This window comes from Anser brachyrhynchus (assembly GCF_964034855.1).
Source record: "Anser brachyrhynchus genome assembly, chromosome: Z".
Lineage (NCBI taxonomy): Eukaryota > Metazoa > Chordata > Aves > Anseriformes > Anatidae > Anser > Anser brachyrhynchus.
In genome coordinates, this window is record NC_137697.1 from 56362532 (window position 1) to 56380382 (window position 17851).

Consider the following 17851-nt stretch of genomic DNA (forward strand, 5'->3'; position numbering starts at 1 on the left):
AAAGAGAACAAGTTTGGTCAGCATGATCACATCCTACATTTACTGCCAGCATTTTGAAATTTTCATGGTCAGAAGTCAAATTCACATTTCCACTACGATTGTGAGAACAAGTAATGAAGTAGGTATTAGTGATTTATTTTTCTTATTCTTTTCGACATTGGAGAAGGCAACATACAGATCAAGTACAAATGCTGTTAACTTGAAACTAGTAACTGTTAACATTTCCTATGAAGCAGTTATCTAATCTAAAGTGGCTGTTCACAGATAGGAAGAAGAAAAGAATCAATAGGTAAAACTCTTGCAAACAAGACGAAACAGAACAAATGTGCTTCCCCTCCCTCTTAAAAAAAAATAAAAATAAAAAATAAAAAGCTTAAACAAAGAAGCTGAGAGGATTGGTCACCCTATGATAATCTTCTTAAGTGAGCTCTGAACTGATATTCCTCTTCAAATGTTGCTAGCTTACTAAGCCTGTTTTTCCCCTTTAACAAGTGTCACTTGCAGCCAACCTCAGTCACAGCATAGCAAAGTGTCTTGTTTGTATAGTTTTGAAGAAATATAATTTGTGTGGTGCAAAGAATGAGTGTTGATGAAAGATTCAGTAACCACAATGGCAAGTTGCAAAAGGAAATGAGCTGTTCAGTCTGAATGAATGTTACAGCAAAGGGTCTTTTTTTCTTAACATCTCACCAAATTTTCATCATTATAAAGTGCTCTATAAATTAAAGTGCTTTCCACCATAATTTCAATAAATTTCACAAACAGAGAGGGACTGGTGGAAGGTGTGGTGGTCGAGTGTCTTGGGCAGAGTGACCACGACATGGTAGAGTTCTCTATTCTTGGTGCAGTCAGGAGGGGCATCAGTAAAACTGCTACCTTGGACTTCCAGAAGGCAGACTTTGAACTGTTCAAGATACTGGTCGGGAAGGTCCCTTGGGAGTCAGTCCTGAAGGGCAGAGGGGTCCAGGAAGGCTGGATGTTCCTCAGGAAGGAAGTCTTAAATGCACAGGAGCAGGCTGTCACCATGTGCCATAAGATGAGCAGGCGGGAAAGAAGATCAGCATGGCTGAACAGGGAACTTTTGCTGAGTGGCCGGGAGAAAAAGAGTTTATGACCAGTGGAAGAAGGGACAGGCAACTCAGGAAGAGTACAAGGAAGTTGCCAGCATATGCAGAGAAAAAATCAGGAAGGCTAAAGCACTACAGGCTTGGGGCAGAGTGGCTGGAAAACTGCAAAGAGGAAAAGAATCTGGGAGTGCTGATCGATGCTCGCCTGAACATGAGCCAGCAGTGTGCCCAGGTGGCCAAGAAGGCCAACGGCATCCTGGCTTGTATCAGGAATAGTGTAGCCAGCAGGACCAGGGAGGTGATCGTTCCCCTGTACTCAGCTCTGATGAGGCCGCGCCTTGAATACTGTGTTCAGTTTTGGGCCCCCAATACAAGACAGACACTGAGGCCCTGGAGTGTGTCCAGAGAAGGGCTATGAAGCTGGTGAAAGGCCTGGAAAACAAGTCCTGTGAGGAGCGGCTGAAGGAACTGGGGTTGTTGAGTCTGGAGAAGAGGAGGCTCAGGGAAGACGTTATTGCTCTCTATAACTACCTGAAAGGAGGTTGTGGTGAGGTGAAGCTCAGCCTGTTCTTGCAGGTAACAAGTGATAGAACTAGAGAGAATGGCTTCAAGCCACGCCAGGGGAGGTTCAGGTAGGAAATTAAGAGACATTTCTTCTCAGAAAGAGTGGTTAGGTATTGGAACATGTTGCTCAGTGAAGTGTTGGAGTCACTGTCCAGGGGGGTTTTAAGGAAACGTTGGAGGTAGTCATGGTTTAGTGGATGATATTGATGGTAGGGTGATGGTTGGACCAGATGATCTTATAAGTGTTTTCCAACTCTAATGATTCTATGATTCTGTGAATTTGTGCTTTATCTGGTGCCGCTTGCAAAAATCTGAAAACTTAAAATGAACTTCTTTACATTGGTGCATGTCAAAAATGTCTCAGAAATAACTCTGGTGAAGTCAGTACAATTCCAGTGCAATATAACTCTACAGAAGAGAACCGTCTTACTTGTATTGAAAAGCTATCCATTCACACAGTAGACTTTTTGGAGCTGTTAAATTAAATGGATAGTAAATCAGCAATTTATTGAAAGTTTTCCATTTGAAGGAGTTGATTAGGGTTTATATCTCTCTTCTACGATTTTTGACTTCCAAAATCTAATAAAATGCCAAGCTATGGTAAGCTTACCATTTCACAAATGACCATAAATTCTGAAGAAAAACTATGAAAATTGTGTAAATTATTTATAAATAATAATAATAAAAAAACCTACCTAGAATTTCATATTTATTTGTTTTTGTTTAAACTATCTATTTTTAACCCAGGAAAACTGAGGAGGAACCAAGCAAAAGCCTGTTAAATTTCTGAATTAAGGTGCATTTCTCTGTACAACTGAGAACAGATCAGTGTAGTCTATGGGCTCTTCTCCTTTATGAAATAACCATGATCCTAAGAAAGTATCTATGTACTTCTGGTACCTAAGGAAGTAAGCTGCCATCCATAAGCTGCCATTTTCATAAAACACTCTCACAATCTCTTCCCATTATTACCAGCACCAAAAATATTCTGAAAAATATACAGAGATTTTTGTTCCATATATATCAATAGCAAGAAAATTGTCGGTGGAGGGATTAGCAATGTCTCAATCCTAGTTACTTCAGCAGATTTTATTTTTATTCTTACCACTATTCACACAACTTCTCTGGCAATGCTTTTCCTCCTGCTTTGTCCTGGGATTTCTTCCTGATCCAAATGCATTATCAGAGGAATTTTTCCGAAGATTTCCAATGATTTTTTTCCCCTGTGGTGTTTCACTCTCCTATGCAGTTTTGATTGCATATGAGATCTAATAATAACCAAATAACTGTAATTACAAATAGCAGTAAATATTTCAGTGTTCATACGCGTATTTTTTCAGCTTAATATTGTGATCTCCCTGCTACCAAGGTTTATTGCTTTCCACTAACCTTTCCACTTTCTATTGGCATTTTTACTCCCTGAGTGTTTTTATTAAAATGTTCCAAAATGAAAAATAAAAATAATAATAAAAAAATAATAATCTGGAAGTATTTTTTCCAGAACAGATTCTTTTTGTTTGCATTTTTTAATGATTTTTTTCACATTGTTTTCAGCTTCAAAGCTTTAGTTACATTTGAACATTATTGGCAGTTTGGGGAAAAAAAAATCCATTTCAAGACTAAGAGTTTTCTCTGGGTATTCAGTACTTTCACTACTACTGCAGGTCGACTGACTTAACATTCATTTAGCTACCACAGGATTTGCCATGCTAGGTCAGATCTTCACTTATCAAATTGAGAACTCCACATCCTGAGATGTGCCAAAGGCAAAACAAAGAAGAAAGAAGGTAATAAACAAACAAATAAATAAATAAAGCTCTGCACAGCAAATTGCCCATTCCAACACACACGAGATAAAAATCCTTTATGAAACCTATAGCAATCAGCTTGTATCTTCCAGAATGAGATATAGTACACTTAGCTTGACATACATTTGGCTACAGAACAAATGCTAGCCATGGTCTTCAAGTCAGGCAGGCCTTTTTTTTTTAAAAAAAAAAAAAAGTCAAAATGGGCTTGTTAACACCACACATCCTTTCCATAAAACAGAGAGATATTTGTTTTTTGTTATAGGTGTTTGCTTTGTTTTGTTTTGTTTTATAATGAAGTACTGATATTTCTCTTCTCTTTAGCGCATGACCATTTCTTTACTCACACAATAATGTCTCCTCATAGTAGGAGAGAGAATAACATAGCAGGAAAGAGAGAGACAGATTAGTCACTTTATCATTCACTATCCTGAACAACTAATCCAATTACCTGCTTTTACCCTTTATACCAGAGGAAACATAATTAACATGCACTAAGTACAGAGAAAGGCAATAAAGGTGTTTTGGGTAAGGCTTAGGTGGAAAGAAAGTTATATAAAGAACAGAAAGAAAAAAAAAAAATCTCCTGAGCAGGGAAAGAATAGGCATTAGGTAAGGTGAAAAATATGGAAAGATCACAGATGTCCAATATTAATAATAGCGATAATAATGATAGGAAAATTTTCATTTGTCCTAAGGAAAACTTGGCATCTGAAATGTGTGCTAATAGAACAGTAGATGGTGTCAAGTGCAGTTAAAAATTGAAGTAATTTTCCAATTTTTCTAACAGGTAGAAATTTTTGGTACAAGTAACCTTACGTTATGCACTATTTTAGGTGCATGTGGATATTCAAATAGTGATCTTTAAGCAGGCATGTTTTTAAGGCCAAATAGATAAATAAAATGTCTTTCTTGACAAGGTAGGGTAAAACCACAAGTATAGTTGTTCTTCCTGGGTGACTGCACCACCACAAAAAGCACACTGGAATGTCAACATCTTACATATGTTCTTCAATTTTCTTAATATATTTCATAAAGTGGTCTGCGGGATGAAATGTGAAATCTGCAGAATGCTCCAAATCCAATACCACTAAATAAATGCTCACTCTTCTCTGTGTTTAAACATATGATTAGAAATTAAGATTATGCCTATTCTTAGCATTTTACAGACCCGTATTTGCAACAGAAGTTTGCATCCTATTGATTACATTCGTAATTTTGAGACACAAAACAAGAGCATGTTTTTCAAGACAGAATAGAGTACATGTAAGGAAAAAAACAATCAAAAAGTTCTGGGTTTAAAAAGTTTTAGAACGGAGTCTGGCTGCGAAGTAATGAAAGAACACAGCTTTCTCAATATCATTTCATATGTAGTTTATGAAAGAACTCTCTTAAGAAAACTTCACATTATGTAATTTTTCATTATAGATGTATGACAGTTAACCTGTGATATGTATATATAATATATATCTTATAAATTGTAACAGTAAAAGTTAAACAAAGATGCTTATTTGTTTAAATAATAGTAACGATAACAACAACATCTAAAAAGAGAGCTACTTTGGTGATACTCAAGGCATCAACAGAAAACATGTAAACTTAAGGAGCCTTGGTGTTAAGCTTGTTTAAGAAAAAAAAAATGTGTCTAAGGACACTCTTTCACAGACATTGCATCTCAGTGTTGTAATTAAAGAATCCTGCTTCCAGTTGCAGTGAAAAGCTGGAAAAAAATGTGGCAGAACTGTGGCAGAACTGTGGCAGCTTATCTGTTTTTACCCTCAGGTGTTTGTTGCCAACCTCACTTCAGGAGTAGACGCATGTTAAACTGCCACATTTTATGAGCCAAGAGAATAGACTGTGTGATAATTCCTCATTTTCTCTAACGCAAAACCAGTTGGCATAGTTTAAGTGACTGCTGACAGCTTTGCTTTTATCTTCATATGAAAAATATGTTGGGAGAACAGTGAGAAAAATATGAGCATAGGGAAAGCACTACCTCCATCCTGAGACATGCAGGTCTTTCTTGTTCTTCCCTTGGGACTAAAGAACTACACTTCTGGCTTTAAAAAACAATAAGTAAAACACTACTCTTTTCAGTCTTCAAGTTACTCCAGTAATATCAATCAAATGCTATTATCTTTATACTTACAACAATTCAAATGGGAATTCAGGAAATAGTCTGAAAATATTCCTGAAGAATCATGAGAGGAAAGTCCCCAGAAATTAGACAAATCTTAGACTATATATATATATATTAAGAAAACAGAGGTACATATTTTGCTATGAAATTGGACAGAATTTTTATTTAGCCACCAAAGAAATGCTAGCATGCAATGGCATCTGAAAATTCAGATTTCTCCGAAGGCTGAGGGATTTTAGATTTTAAACTTTAAATGAAGTTCCCCTTCAGCATCCAAGTTTTGTCCCATTTTATCTTTTGTTGCAATTTCTTCAAAGGAAGACACAGAAGGTGAAGCTGGAGTAACCTAGTTCGTTGCTGTCTCATGTCAGCAGGGGATTGGCACAGCTGTGCAATCTCTCTATAGCTAGTATCTCACTATGGGTCATTTGTTTACATTCAAGGCTCTATATTTATTGCCAGATACGCCCGCATTCAAGGCTTTCCTTTCACTGCCAGGAAAAAGATAGCTATATTGAAACCAGAACACTTCCATTAGCAGAGTATGATATTCCGTTGAGAAGAAATGGGGTCATGTACTTGAAGCATGATTTATTCAGATGGTTAGCTGCACTCCAAATGGAGCTCGTTTTCTGCCCTGTTCAGCAGAAAATACATACAAGATTCTACAGAGGGAAAGCCACAGAAGCTCACCAATGCATTTTCCACAGAGGGCTGAGATATTTAGCAGGAAACACTTCGGGGCCACAAAAACATTTTTGCGAAGTGCATAATTCCCTTTCGTAATGTGTTTCTGAAGGACACAGGTGTGTGGGTCTGTCTTTTTTTTCCCCTTTCTTTTTCTTTTCCCCTTTCCTTTTTTTCAAATCTCATTTACCAGAAACTGAAAGTCATTTTAGTGGAAAATATTTCTGAATTTTCCAGAGTTAATCCACCTTTCATCTACAGTAATGATGAAATACGCTTTAGCAAAAACTGAAACACTGCAGCACTCCAGGGCAGAAATCTGACTGCCTAACATCCAGACTTTTCTGACATGTGAGCACTTATTCCCATTCCCTCTGTTGGCATTATGCCCATTCACAATATGACATACTAATTTTATCTGAGTGGAGGGGAAGGATTTCAGCAGTGTGTGGAATTCGACATCTTTTATTCAGGATGATATTCTCAAGGGCAGTTTATGCCAGCCAAGCCAGATAGTGCACAACAAAAAATTCTGTGGTGTCAGAAGAAATGCTTTCTTTTTTGTGGAAAAAGAAAAATGTGGTTTTCACCTAAAGGCTTCACCATTTAAGAGAAAGCCTCCTATTAATGGAAAAAGAGAGCAAAATGATTTCTTAATACTTTAGGACATCTAGAGGTTTTCTATTTGGTGGTTTTTTTCATTTGCATATTATTTTGTATGATGTCAGCTGTAGCAATGTATAATGTCATGCATTTTCATACTTTATGTTAGCAATTTCCTAATTTTATATTGCTGAGAACATCTGTTATTTAGCATCAGCTGAAATTTGTCATTTTCATTACAACAGACTGGAGCTACTGTAAATTAGAAGAAATCTTTGAAAACTTGATGTAGAAGAAAAGATATTTCAATAAAAAAATTGGTGGCACTCCTCCTCCCTCTTAAAAATAAATAAATAAATAAAGTCACTTGTAAACTAAATTCTACATCTCTAAATGTGAATTATCTGAAACCAACATTTCAAAGACGATATTATGCAAGAAATTTTAGACATATTTGCTCTTTTCAAAAATAGGAAAGAAAAACAAAATTTGAAATGTGAGCATTGAGAAGTAAATTTCTGGATTTTGAGTAGATACAGAAAGGATATGCAATCAATTATTGTTATTTTTAGTCTTGTGTTGGAATTAGGCTTGTTTGGTTTTGTTTGGTTTGCTTTGTTTTTTTTCTAAATAGTCTCATTGCTCCACATTCTGAAATAGGAAGACAGGAGACATTTAAAGCAACATCTTGATGGTTTAGCTAAGTATTATTTCTTTAACAGGTAACCTCAAAAAAAAATAAATTACAAAATCTGATAAGCCACTGTAGTTCCACAGATAGAGGATAGCTGCTGGATTCATGGCTGCAGGTGTACTATTAAATTCAACAAATTCAGTTCAATTCTTTGTTCACGAGTTTCATGGATAAAAAGTGAGTTCTCCTTATGCAGTAAAAAACCACATATTCCCTGTTCTCCAGTTGCCACAGAAACGGGTTTTCTAAAGTAATATGAGGACAGATCATTGTAGTTAGGTCCAGGCTAACCAGATAGCTTACCACTAGTCAGTTGCCATGGGACCATTCTTACAATTAAAATATTTCTCTCCATACTGATAGAAATAAGAAAATGAGCTGCTGGGGAGGACTATTTCGGAGGGCAGCCACCAAAGACTGGCAATGATGTCCCCAGGAGTACACCCACCTGTCACCAGGGCGCAATCCCCCTCTGCACATAACCAGAGCCCTTCTGCAGGCAGGCTGGTGGCCCCCCTAGGAGAAGAGCATGGCTCTGGGAGGGAAAGTCTCTCAGTGAGTATCGATAACACTCAAGGGAGCAGGCATCAGAGCCAGTATCTCACTGCTGAGCAGCTGGTACAAGTCAGCTTCTACTCTGTGTTTCTGTGTAGGATACAAGTTGTGGTTCATAAACAAGTTGGGAAAACAGCCTAAATTTTGCTAGTGAAACAGATCTCACTCTAGGGAAATAGTAACACAACTTGATGAGGGAAAAGACCAAAGCAGTAAGAGTATCTGGAAGAGTGCAAGCATCTAAGCTCAGTCTGACCCCAAGGAGCTTCCCCAGCTGAAGCTGCATTCAGCATAATCCAGTGTCAACAGTTTCAAGGAGACTTCATGAAAGTTGTAATTAAAAATATCCTGTCTACAAACTATAGTGCAAAAGTATAAAAGAAAAAAAAAAAAAGTAGTCACCGCTATCCCACTATCTAAATAAAGAGCAGCAGTACACATGGTTATGGTGGACATCCAACAAGAATGAGTGCTCTCACATTGCGATTTTAACAAGGGTAGGAAAATCTGTCCTACTTCAACTTTCGGTATTGCCAGATACAAGACAAACTGACATCTATCTCTGCACAGGCTGGTAATCAGAACAGATACCCATAATTCCTACAAAACTGAATTCTAGCCGGATACACCTTCATGACTGTAAATACCTGTGCTAGAAACACTAAAGTTTACTTATGTATGCAACAGTCACTGTTTGCCATGCATTCAGAGTACGTTCACTGCTGCAAAGGCTGCTTATTTGCAATTGCTCTATTAGATCAGCAAACGATTTAAACTGGTCTGCAAAGCCAAGTACAGCATAATCTCAACATTACTGACAAGTAGTAATAACAGAGCAGAGAAATATGGCCAGATACTTTTAAAAAATCATTCTAGAGGCCATCTGTGGGAAGAAACGTAGGCTCTAAATAAAATGGGAAAGTGAAAGGAAACACTGTGGCTTTGAGCTGATGGCAATGGGTGGATGTGTAGGAGTTCCACCCACAAAAGGGCAGTGCAAGCAAGGTAATACCACGGAACGCATTAAATGGGAAAGAAGAGAGAGCAATCACCTCTCTCTGCCAAACACAAAAAGGATTCAGATCAAGGATATGGTCACAAAGAGGACAAGATGAAGTTAGCAACACAGACCTTTACCTGCTGCTCACAAAACAGAAACAAAAGCAAAACAACAACAAAAGAAATAATAATAATGAGGATCTCCAGAAAAGTCATTACACACAAAGAAGTCTTGCAGAGAGCTTTCCAAGGATGGGGTATCATGGCTGGGGTGGATGAGCAGCCCACTCAGGGTGAGAGTCTGATGAAATGCAACCCAGCAACCCAAAGCAGAAGAACCATTATTCACTGCAAACCACTGGCAATACACACCCATTTTATCAGAGGGAAAATGACTCATTGTTTCTGTTATTAAGAAAGGTCCTGATCTTTTGAGCTAGATAAACCAGTGCTGACAGGGCTGCTGGGAGCCAGCAGTGGTGTTGGAGCCTCACTACAGTCCCTGAGGGCCCTCTGATGCAACCCTTTATTGGGAAAAGCACTAAGCAGCAAGCAACAAACATCAGACCATAAAGACAAGCCTTTACTGCTGAATAAACTTTATGCAAAGCTGAGGAGAGCAGAATTCCTTATATTTAAGGAACGTGGCTCTTGTGGGACTTCAGTGAGACCCTGAAAGCAGTTAAGCAAATAGTGAAACCCAGGGTCATGAAAGGATCTCAGCAATTTATGGGTATAGCTGAGCATCTTTCTGGACTCTGTGTATTCCTATTGAAACCCTTGGTAGAATACATCTTCCACAATACAGAAATGGCTTCAGCAGAGCACTTGAAAAGTGAAGCAAATAAATTTGATGCTGTCCCAACACCCTTACAAGCTGGAAAAGCAGTTAAATGTGGTGTTAGAAGTACAGTTCTGGTAAATACAAGAAGCAGGACACAGCCAGCGGCTAATCCTTGAATAAAAAGTGCACAGGCAACCATCAGTAAACACTGTGTAAAATCCACCAAACAATATGTTCAGCACATACAGCAATAGGGTGAAAATTCACTGATGGTATCAAATGCATGGGTCTCATATATTCTCCATTGTGCAAAATGAGACAGAGTTTCACAGCTAGTTTACAAAAGCTTCCCATCCTTATGGAAGCCAACAAATTTGGCAAAAAGGAAAGCCAACAAGTTATGAAAAAGGCAGGGTGCCAAGACAGGGAAAAATCCACAACTGGATGCATGACAATTAAAAAAAAAAAAAAAAGTCTATAAAAATTATTTCCTAGTAACAACAAATGAAGAACAGTACCAAAATCAAGATTTTAAATAAAGGGGAACAAGAAATTCTCCTGGTACATTAAGAGCAGACATCTCAAGACATCTGTGCTTCCCACCAGGATACTGAATCCTGCTTACAAGAAGCAGAGGAGCATATCTACTAACCAAATCTGAAAGACCAGCTGAGAGTATGTAACTGTAGAGCATGTACAATGCATGGGTATTAGAAAGACTACAATAACTGGGGACAAAACATGTCAATCCAAGGAAATTTCAGGAAGAGTAAGTACAGGTATTCCCACTTTTCCGTCTTTCAAGCAGAGATAATTCTACCTTTCTTCTGTCTAATCTGTTTCTATTTTATGCTATTTGGAGCACTGAATCTACTTATTATTCATACAGAGAATCTATCACGAAAGATGATATTACCACAACACAAATATAGAAGACAACAATAAGAAAAGGAGATAAACTGAAAATTAATATTTGTTAATATCACAGATAGTATCTCCACAAATTGACAACAACAACAACAATAATAATAATAAAAGATTAAAGTATAATTAACTAAAATAGATATTAATTCTGTCCAAGAATCAAAAACGACTTATTGCCAATGACCTGGAAGACAATGAGTAGCAAATGTTATGAAAATGTAATGAAAATGAAGTTGTTAATGGGGAAAAGAAAGATTTTACACGTTTGATAATCTAAATGGCCTACACTTTCAGGAAAAAAAAAAAAAAAAAAGGAAATACTCCAAGTTCTGTTTTGATGAGGTGATGATTAGTTGCCAGAAGCAGTGAGGAGAAAGGTTGTCTCTTGACTACATTTAAAAATATATTCTGACATTCAGATAACAGGACTGTACTGATGAACAGCAGCTGTATTTCCTTTGTTACAGGATGCTGAGAAACCTCTATAAAAAACTTACTTTGACATCAAGTTGGGATGTGAGATTCAACATTTGTTACCAGCTACTGAAATCTGCCAGGAGCACAGTTTTATAGACTTCAGGTCAGAGGTGAAGGACTGAAAACTGGAATTTAAAAAGTCGTGTTTCCATTTGTTTAACTTTTTTTTTTTTTTTTAAATCTGGTAGAGTAAAACTGCTTTTTATAAAATGAGTTTTATCCAGAATAACTTATCTTCAAGTACACATAACAATGACATAATATATTTTCCTATTGTTATCTGCCAGGTTCTTGAGCTGTGAAGGATTTTTTTAATAATATACAGTTACATGTATGTTACTAGTAACTACAATATGCTAATTCTTTCCCAGCAATATAACAGCCTACAATTCCTACTCACAGTTGCCTCCACAGAGGTAAATGGACTGTGATCCACGAGGAATATCTAGGTAACAGCTCAGACACCCGTAGTATAGGTAGCTCAGATACCCGGAGCAGCACAGCCAGGTTAGTGCAGTGCTGTGGATGGGCTACCATATGGCAAACTCACTCACATACTTCTTAACGGTGTTGTGCAATGTGTGGAGGCTTGCACCCAGTAAAAGTCTGAAACTTCCAATCCGTTGTTACAAACCATTAAAGTGGATGCCCAAAAGAAAGATACGGAAACACCCTCTGTTGAAAATCACTGTAAGGACTGAGAGAGAAATTAACAGAAAAGGGTTTAAATAAAATGAATATTTGCAAAAAAATGTTTTCCATGGGCAATAAGCCCATGGAAAACAGCCCACTATAAACAGATGCAAATCGTGCTTCTTGTTATCAAAGAGAAAGGTGGTCTCCTTTAAAAGAGATTTGAGATGCTGCATTTGGAAATGAAAAGAGAGAGAGAGAGATTCTTTCAAAAGACAAAAATGGACATAACAGAAGTAGTAAACCTATTATGGAAAGTTACAGTGACAACTGATAGTAAAAGGAGAACTTGTTAGTAAAAACAAAGTGTTCATCAATCAAGAGTCATATTAGCATAAGGCCACCCTAGGAAAAAGCAAGCGGGAGAGTAGATTGAACTGTAAATTCATACAATATAGGCAAAACTGTCCTATCATCTGGCTCACAAGAGGAAGGAGAGATAAAGAACAACAGGCAACAGTGTATGTAAATGGAGAATTTAGTCCTGGATACATAAAGCTATCTCATCACATTCATCATGACAACACTGAGGAGATAACTGATCAACTCTGCCCTGAGTGAAATGGGTTAACTGAAAATCCAGTGCATATAAATGTCTACACACACTGAGAGAACAGGTGAAGAGAATAAATGGTATAAAAGCTTGGAATGAGTGATAAGGACATACTCTGACACACTGTAACATCATTTATTATTTTGCACAGACAAAAGTAAATGTTATCAAAAACATCCCAAATTTCACTGTCTTGTAAGTAGTTTTTCTTGAGGATTGACCAAGGCGATTTAAAATATTAATGGTCAAAATTACACATGCACATGTGCACAGACATTCTGCAAGTATTGTACTGCCGTCACTACCTTTAGCTTGAACCTTATTGAGGTCAGCCTAGACCCTGTGGGACTGTGCTGTTGTTTACTATCTGGTAGCTCAGACATGATTTTCTCTGGAGATGGCTGCCCAGAAACAGCCTTTCAACAGAATGGAAACTCTCTACAAAGAAACCCCCAAAGGAACAGCTTGAAGATCTCTGCACTAGCTTCTGGGAGGGTAAAAACATTTAATAATAGAACACCAGACCTTTCCTAATTGAAAGTGTGAATTTGTTTGGTTTCAGTTTATTTGCTCATTTGTTTGCTTAGAATGCCAAACTAGCATTCTTACAAAAGCAGTGAACCCAGAAATTTCAGTTCAGAGATGTGCAGCTTGATAGAGGGAATTGCAGAGGGAGAGCTTTTCTTCTGCTCCTTTGCAGCCTCAGTCTAATTACTGTATCAGGGGAAGAACAAAGGCTCACCAGAAATATCTATACACATCCACAGTGTACAGCTGCTTGCCCTTGATATCTTGTAAATGGCGTTGCAATGAAAAATAAAGCTCTAGCATCGTAGGAGATAAGATTGCAATGTAAAATAAGGAAGGTATTGCCTTTGGTCACTGAAGGAGCATTCAGTTGTAGTAAGTGATGTCATGTAATTGGCAAAGATCAGAGAAAAGAAAATCTGAAAGCATTTTACATCAGGAAGAACCTGATGCTGCAACTTTGTATACACACTAGTGCTTATCTCGCCAAGTCACAAAAGCTGTCCTGAAATATTAAAGGGACTCCTAAACTGCAGTTAGAGGCCGTCTAGGGGAGTCTTTTCTAAACCTATTTGTTGCTGCTACTCATGATCAATAGAATTTATAATAATTTAAGCTTTTATTCAAGATTTGAAAGCTTTCAAAAATCTTTTTTGCTAAGCACATTTAGAGTGGGAGCACACAATGTCATTTTACTTACTAGCTGTGAAACAATCTTACTGAATGCCTGTGCTTGCAGGGATCTTTTTCTCAGGGTCACCATTCACAACAGTGGTAATGAATATCTGATCCCATAATATTGAAAACATACCTTTTGTCTCCACCAGCATCTGGGCTAGATTTTTGTTTTAACTGTGCAAAGAAACCTGCTATTTTTGCTGTTTCTTTCTCCTCCACGTGACTGTGAACTTTTCTTCCTAGTTTCTCTCCCTCCTAATATGCAAAGTGGTCACAACTACAAGGGAAAATCAGGATGTGTTAAGCACTAAATCACACCTTAAAATCATTTATTCCTATGCAAATAAGAGCATTCATGAGAATCTGTACAGGATTTTCTAACCAGTAGCAATTCAGCACTCCTCACTTAAGCATGCAGGGAAAGGATTCATATTAGAGACTGTGAACTCAAATGTAGGGCACTTAAAACAAATGCCAGAGAGAGCACGTAGTTCATGAAAATGCTTATGCGTTAGTAACCTAAACGCATTCAGACTGTAGAACAGGAGCAAACAACTTGATACAGCTAAAGTAGCTAAATTCAACTACATGCTTTCAGGAAAAGAAAGGAAGGAAGGAAGGAAGGAAGGAAGGAAGGAAGGAAGGAAGGAAGGAAGGAAGGAAGGAAGGAAGGAAGGAAGGAAGGAAGGAAGGAAGGAAGGAAGGAAGGAAGGAAGGAAGGAAGGAAGGAAGGAAGGAAGGAAGGAAGGAAGGAAGGAAGGAAGGAAGATAAGGTTTCTGCAGATTGAACAGCTCTCAAGTGCCAGTCTAAAAAGGATCATTTATTGACTGAAAATACACAGTACATACATAGGACCTCACATACAGTTTTGACTGTGAAATCTAAAGGTAATCTAAAGGCATTCTCACCATTAAGACAAACCATTGTATGTCAACTTCAAAGAGCACAAAGGACTTGCTAGGGGGTATGCAAAGAAGCAAATGCACCTTACAGAAGAGTAAGAAGCTCTTTAAGGAGTCACTCTCAGGTTTTTGGCCTTCTGGTCCCAGCACCATCCTGCAACCGCAACACCACAGCGCAGGAACAGCAACCTGCTCAGTTAAATGCAGGTGTGGAGTGAGAGGAACTGCATGGAGGCTGTGCCAGACAGTCAGCCATGGCCCAGGGAGAGGGCCCCGGCCTGGCCATTGGAAATGTGTGGTTGCCAGGCCATGGAAAAATGCTGAGGGTCCTGGCAGTACGGACAGATGATGCTTCCCTCACCAAGCTAGGCCCAGTATCAAATCCAGAGGGGGGCAAGCCTGAAAATAAAAATTAACAAACAAACATACAGAAAAGCAGTCACTAGTGAGCTTTATGTAACAGCTCTTTTCAGAGCCAAGTTTAGACCTGTGAATTCCTCCCTGATCTCTTTCTAATCAAACAGCCACTGGTAACAGTGGAAGGTGTGCTGTAAATATTTGAGTGGCAGCTGATGAGTTGGCCAACTGGCTGAACACACAAGTGTCAGAATTAAAAGCCTGAAATATGGACTGGAGCTATAATGGCCCTGTGTCTGTGGTTGATCAAGGACAGAAAGTACTAATCTGCAACAAGAAGGAGACACAGATGAACAGCAAAATGGAAGGAGCATTGGGAGCAGAAACAGAACAGGGAGGAGAAGCAAACTACATGTCAAGGGAGGAAAGGGGGTACAAGGAAATGCAGTGCAAGTGAAGAACAAGGCTGCCAGGTCAGACAGCCAACGAGGTGGTGAGGCTGGCCTCTAAGTCCTCTAGTAAAGCTGCTGTTTCATGTGGACAGAGACAGCAAGGCTGACAGAAACACAAAGTGAGCAAATAACATAGGAAAATTGTTACATTCATAACAGAGACAACTTTAAGAGTTCCATGCAGAGGTGGGAGAGGGGAATATTCTGTTTTGGCAGATTCTCCTGGTTTGAGACACATTGTCATCTTTATATAATGGTGGATTCCATGGGAACCTGAGGAAACTGGTAACCTAGAAAATCTCCTCAGACCTCTCTCTGCACAGCAGCTCCTGAAAAGTAACCATTAGAACTGTAACCTGTTTAACTCAAGTGGGTTAACTTACTTAAATAGTGTGTCACAGAATAAATGCTTGAATTCTTACTTCAGCTTCGAGATGACCTTGGCATATCAGCATGAATATGTGCAGATTACAGCAGACTCCAGGCTGCAGAATGAACTGTTTGCTGCAGTGAGCTGCTTATGAACAAACCTAGCAAAAGCAGATGACCTGCTCTTACAACATTATTCCTAGTCATTCATATCTTTCAATCATGTCTGTGTACACTCTTCATTTGCCTTCATTGCCATTAGTGATCATCAGGAAACACTTATCTGCTTTACCTCAGATCTACAGATCATCTCTGCTATTACATCATTCCCTTGAGGTCTCTCTGAAAACAAAGTGTGTTTATTTTGCAGCACTGAAGCTCTGTCCTTGAAGGTGAAACACAAGATTAATCCGCTTTAAAAGAACAATGAGAAAGAGGTTAGAAATAGTAAAGGATTTCTACATCTCTTAAGTCATAAGAAAGCTTTTCATGCCCCCTGTAGAATTTTATACTAAATGCATTTTGGTAAAGAACCAATGCAGTTGCTATACCAGATGCCTATTCTTAAAAGTGGCAGAAAGTGATATGTCTGAACTTCTACAGTGAGCCAAAAACAAGCCAGCAAAATTCAAGAAAAATGCTGTGCTATGTGCTGTAGTGATAGACATTTCACTTCCTATCTTGTAACCAGGAAAACTAGACTGCAATTAGGCAAGACTCCTTACTCAACCTTCTTCAAAAGAAATCATAGATAAAATCCTGAACTTGAAAGTGTGAAGACCTTGGTGGGAGTTCTGCAGAGGTACTGTCAGACGACAAGAGAAGAGGAAAATAAAACTAGATTGAAAATCACCTGTCATGCATGCATGATTCAAAATACATACAGCATTCCTTAGATACTGCAAAAGTTTCTCCAACTTCATAACCCTTGCAGCTGGTCTACATAATACAGGGCTGCACTGTCCCTGTATGCTTTGCTGCAAGAAACTTGAGTGTAGATTTCACAATCTGGTCTGGCAACCAAGGTAGAGAATGATGGGAAACTCAAAAAATCTATAATTACAGACCAGATGCACAAGGCAATGTGTCTCTTCTGCAGTCTGTTGAACTCATCCCTGTTTTCTGTGCCCATTTCTAAGGTAACCCTCCTTCCCTGCAAATTCTGGCATTTAATGAGTCAAAACTAGTTTAGCTGAAGTGTCTCACCTAAAATTTGAATTTATAACCATTAGTAGAGATACAAGAGTCTACAGATTTTCCCCTGTCAATTTTTTTCTAATAGCAAATCCAAAGACTTCCTTTCCGCTGAAGCAAAGGGTAACTGAGTGTATTTCAGGTAAGTATACCTTATATGATCCAGATGTAATAACTTTTAATGGTCTTTAAAACAGATCCAATATATATTTACACTGACATGATTTTAATACATTTTGATTAAAATTTTAAGACAGTATTTCCTTTCAAACTTTCTTTTCCTTCCTACGATTTAAATAAGTTTATCATTTTCATTATTTTCATGTTAGATGCTTTTTCTTGTTGAGTGAGGTAAGCAGCATGGAAGGAAACAAAATTTAGAATGGGAGAAATTAAACACCTCTGGTGCTTAAGAAAGATCTTTAATTTACATAGCTCCTTAACACACAAAAACACATTTGTGCAACAGAATCATCAGTGATATCAGCATGGGTCTGGAAAGAACAGTGTTTGTTTATTAACAGTTCCTGCAGAATTATAGGAGGTGAATGCATAAAAAGTTGTGGGTTTTTTTTTGTTTGGTTGGTTGGTTGGTTTGGTTTGGTTTGTTTGTTTGTTTCGTTGTTTTCTGGGAGCTACCAAGCTGATGGCCAATGCTTTTCTCATATTCATGCTCTAGTCAAATGAGCAGCAGCTATTTTAAAAGATATCTATGAGAGACACTTATAGCCAGATTTTCAGAACTGCTGAATACCCATCCCAGCAGGAATCAATAGGAGCTGCAGGCACTTGTCCTCTAAAAATCAGAGCTATAAATTTCAC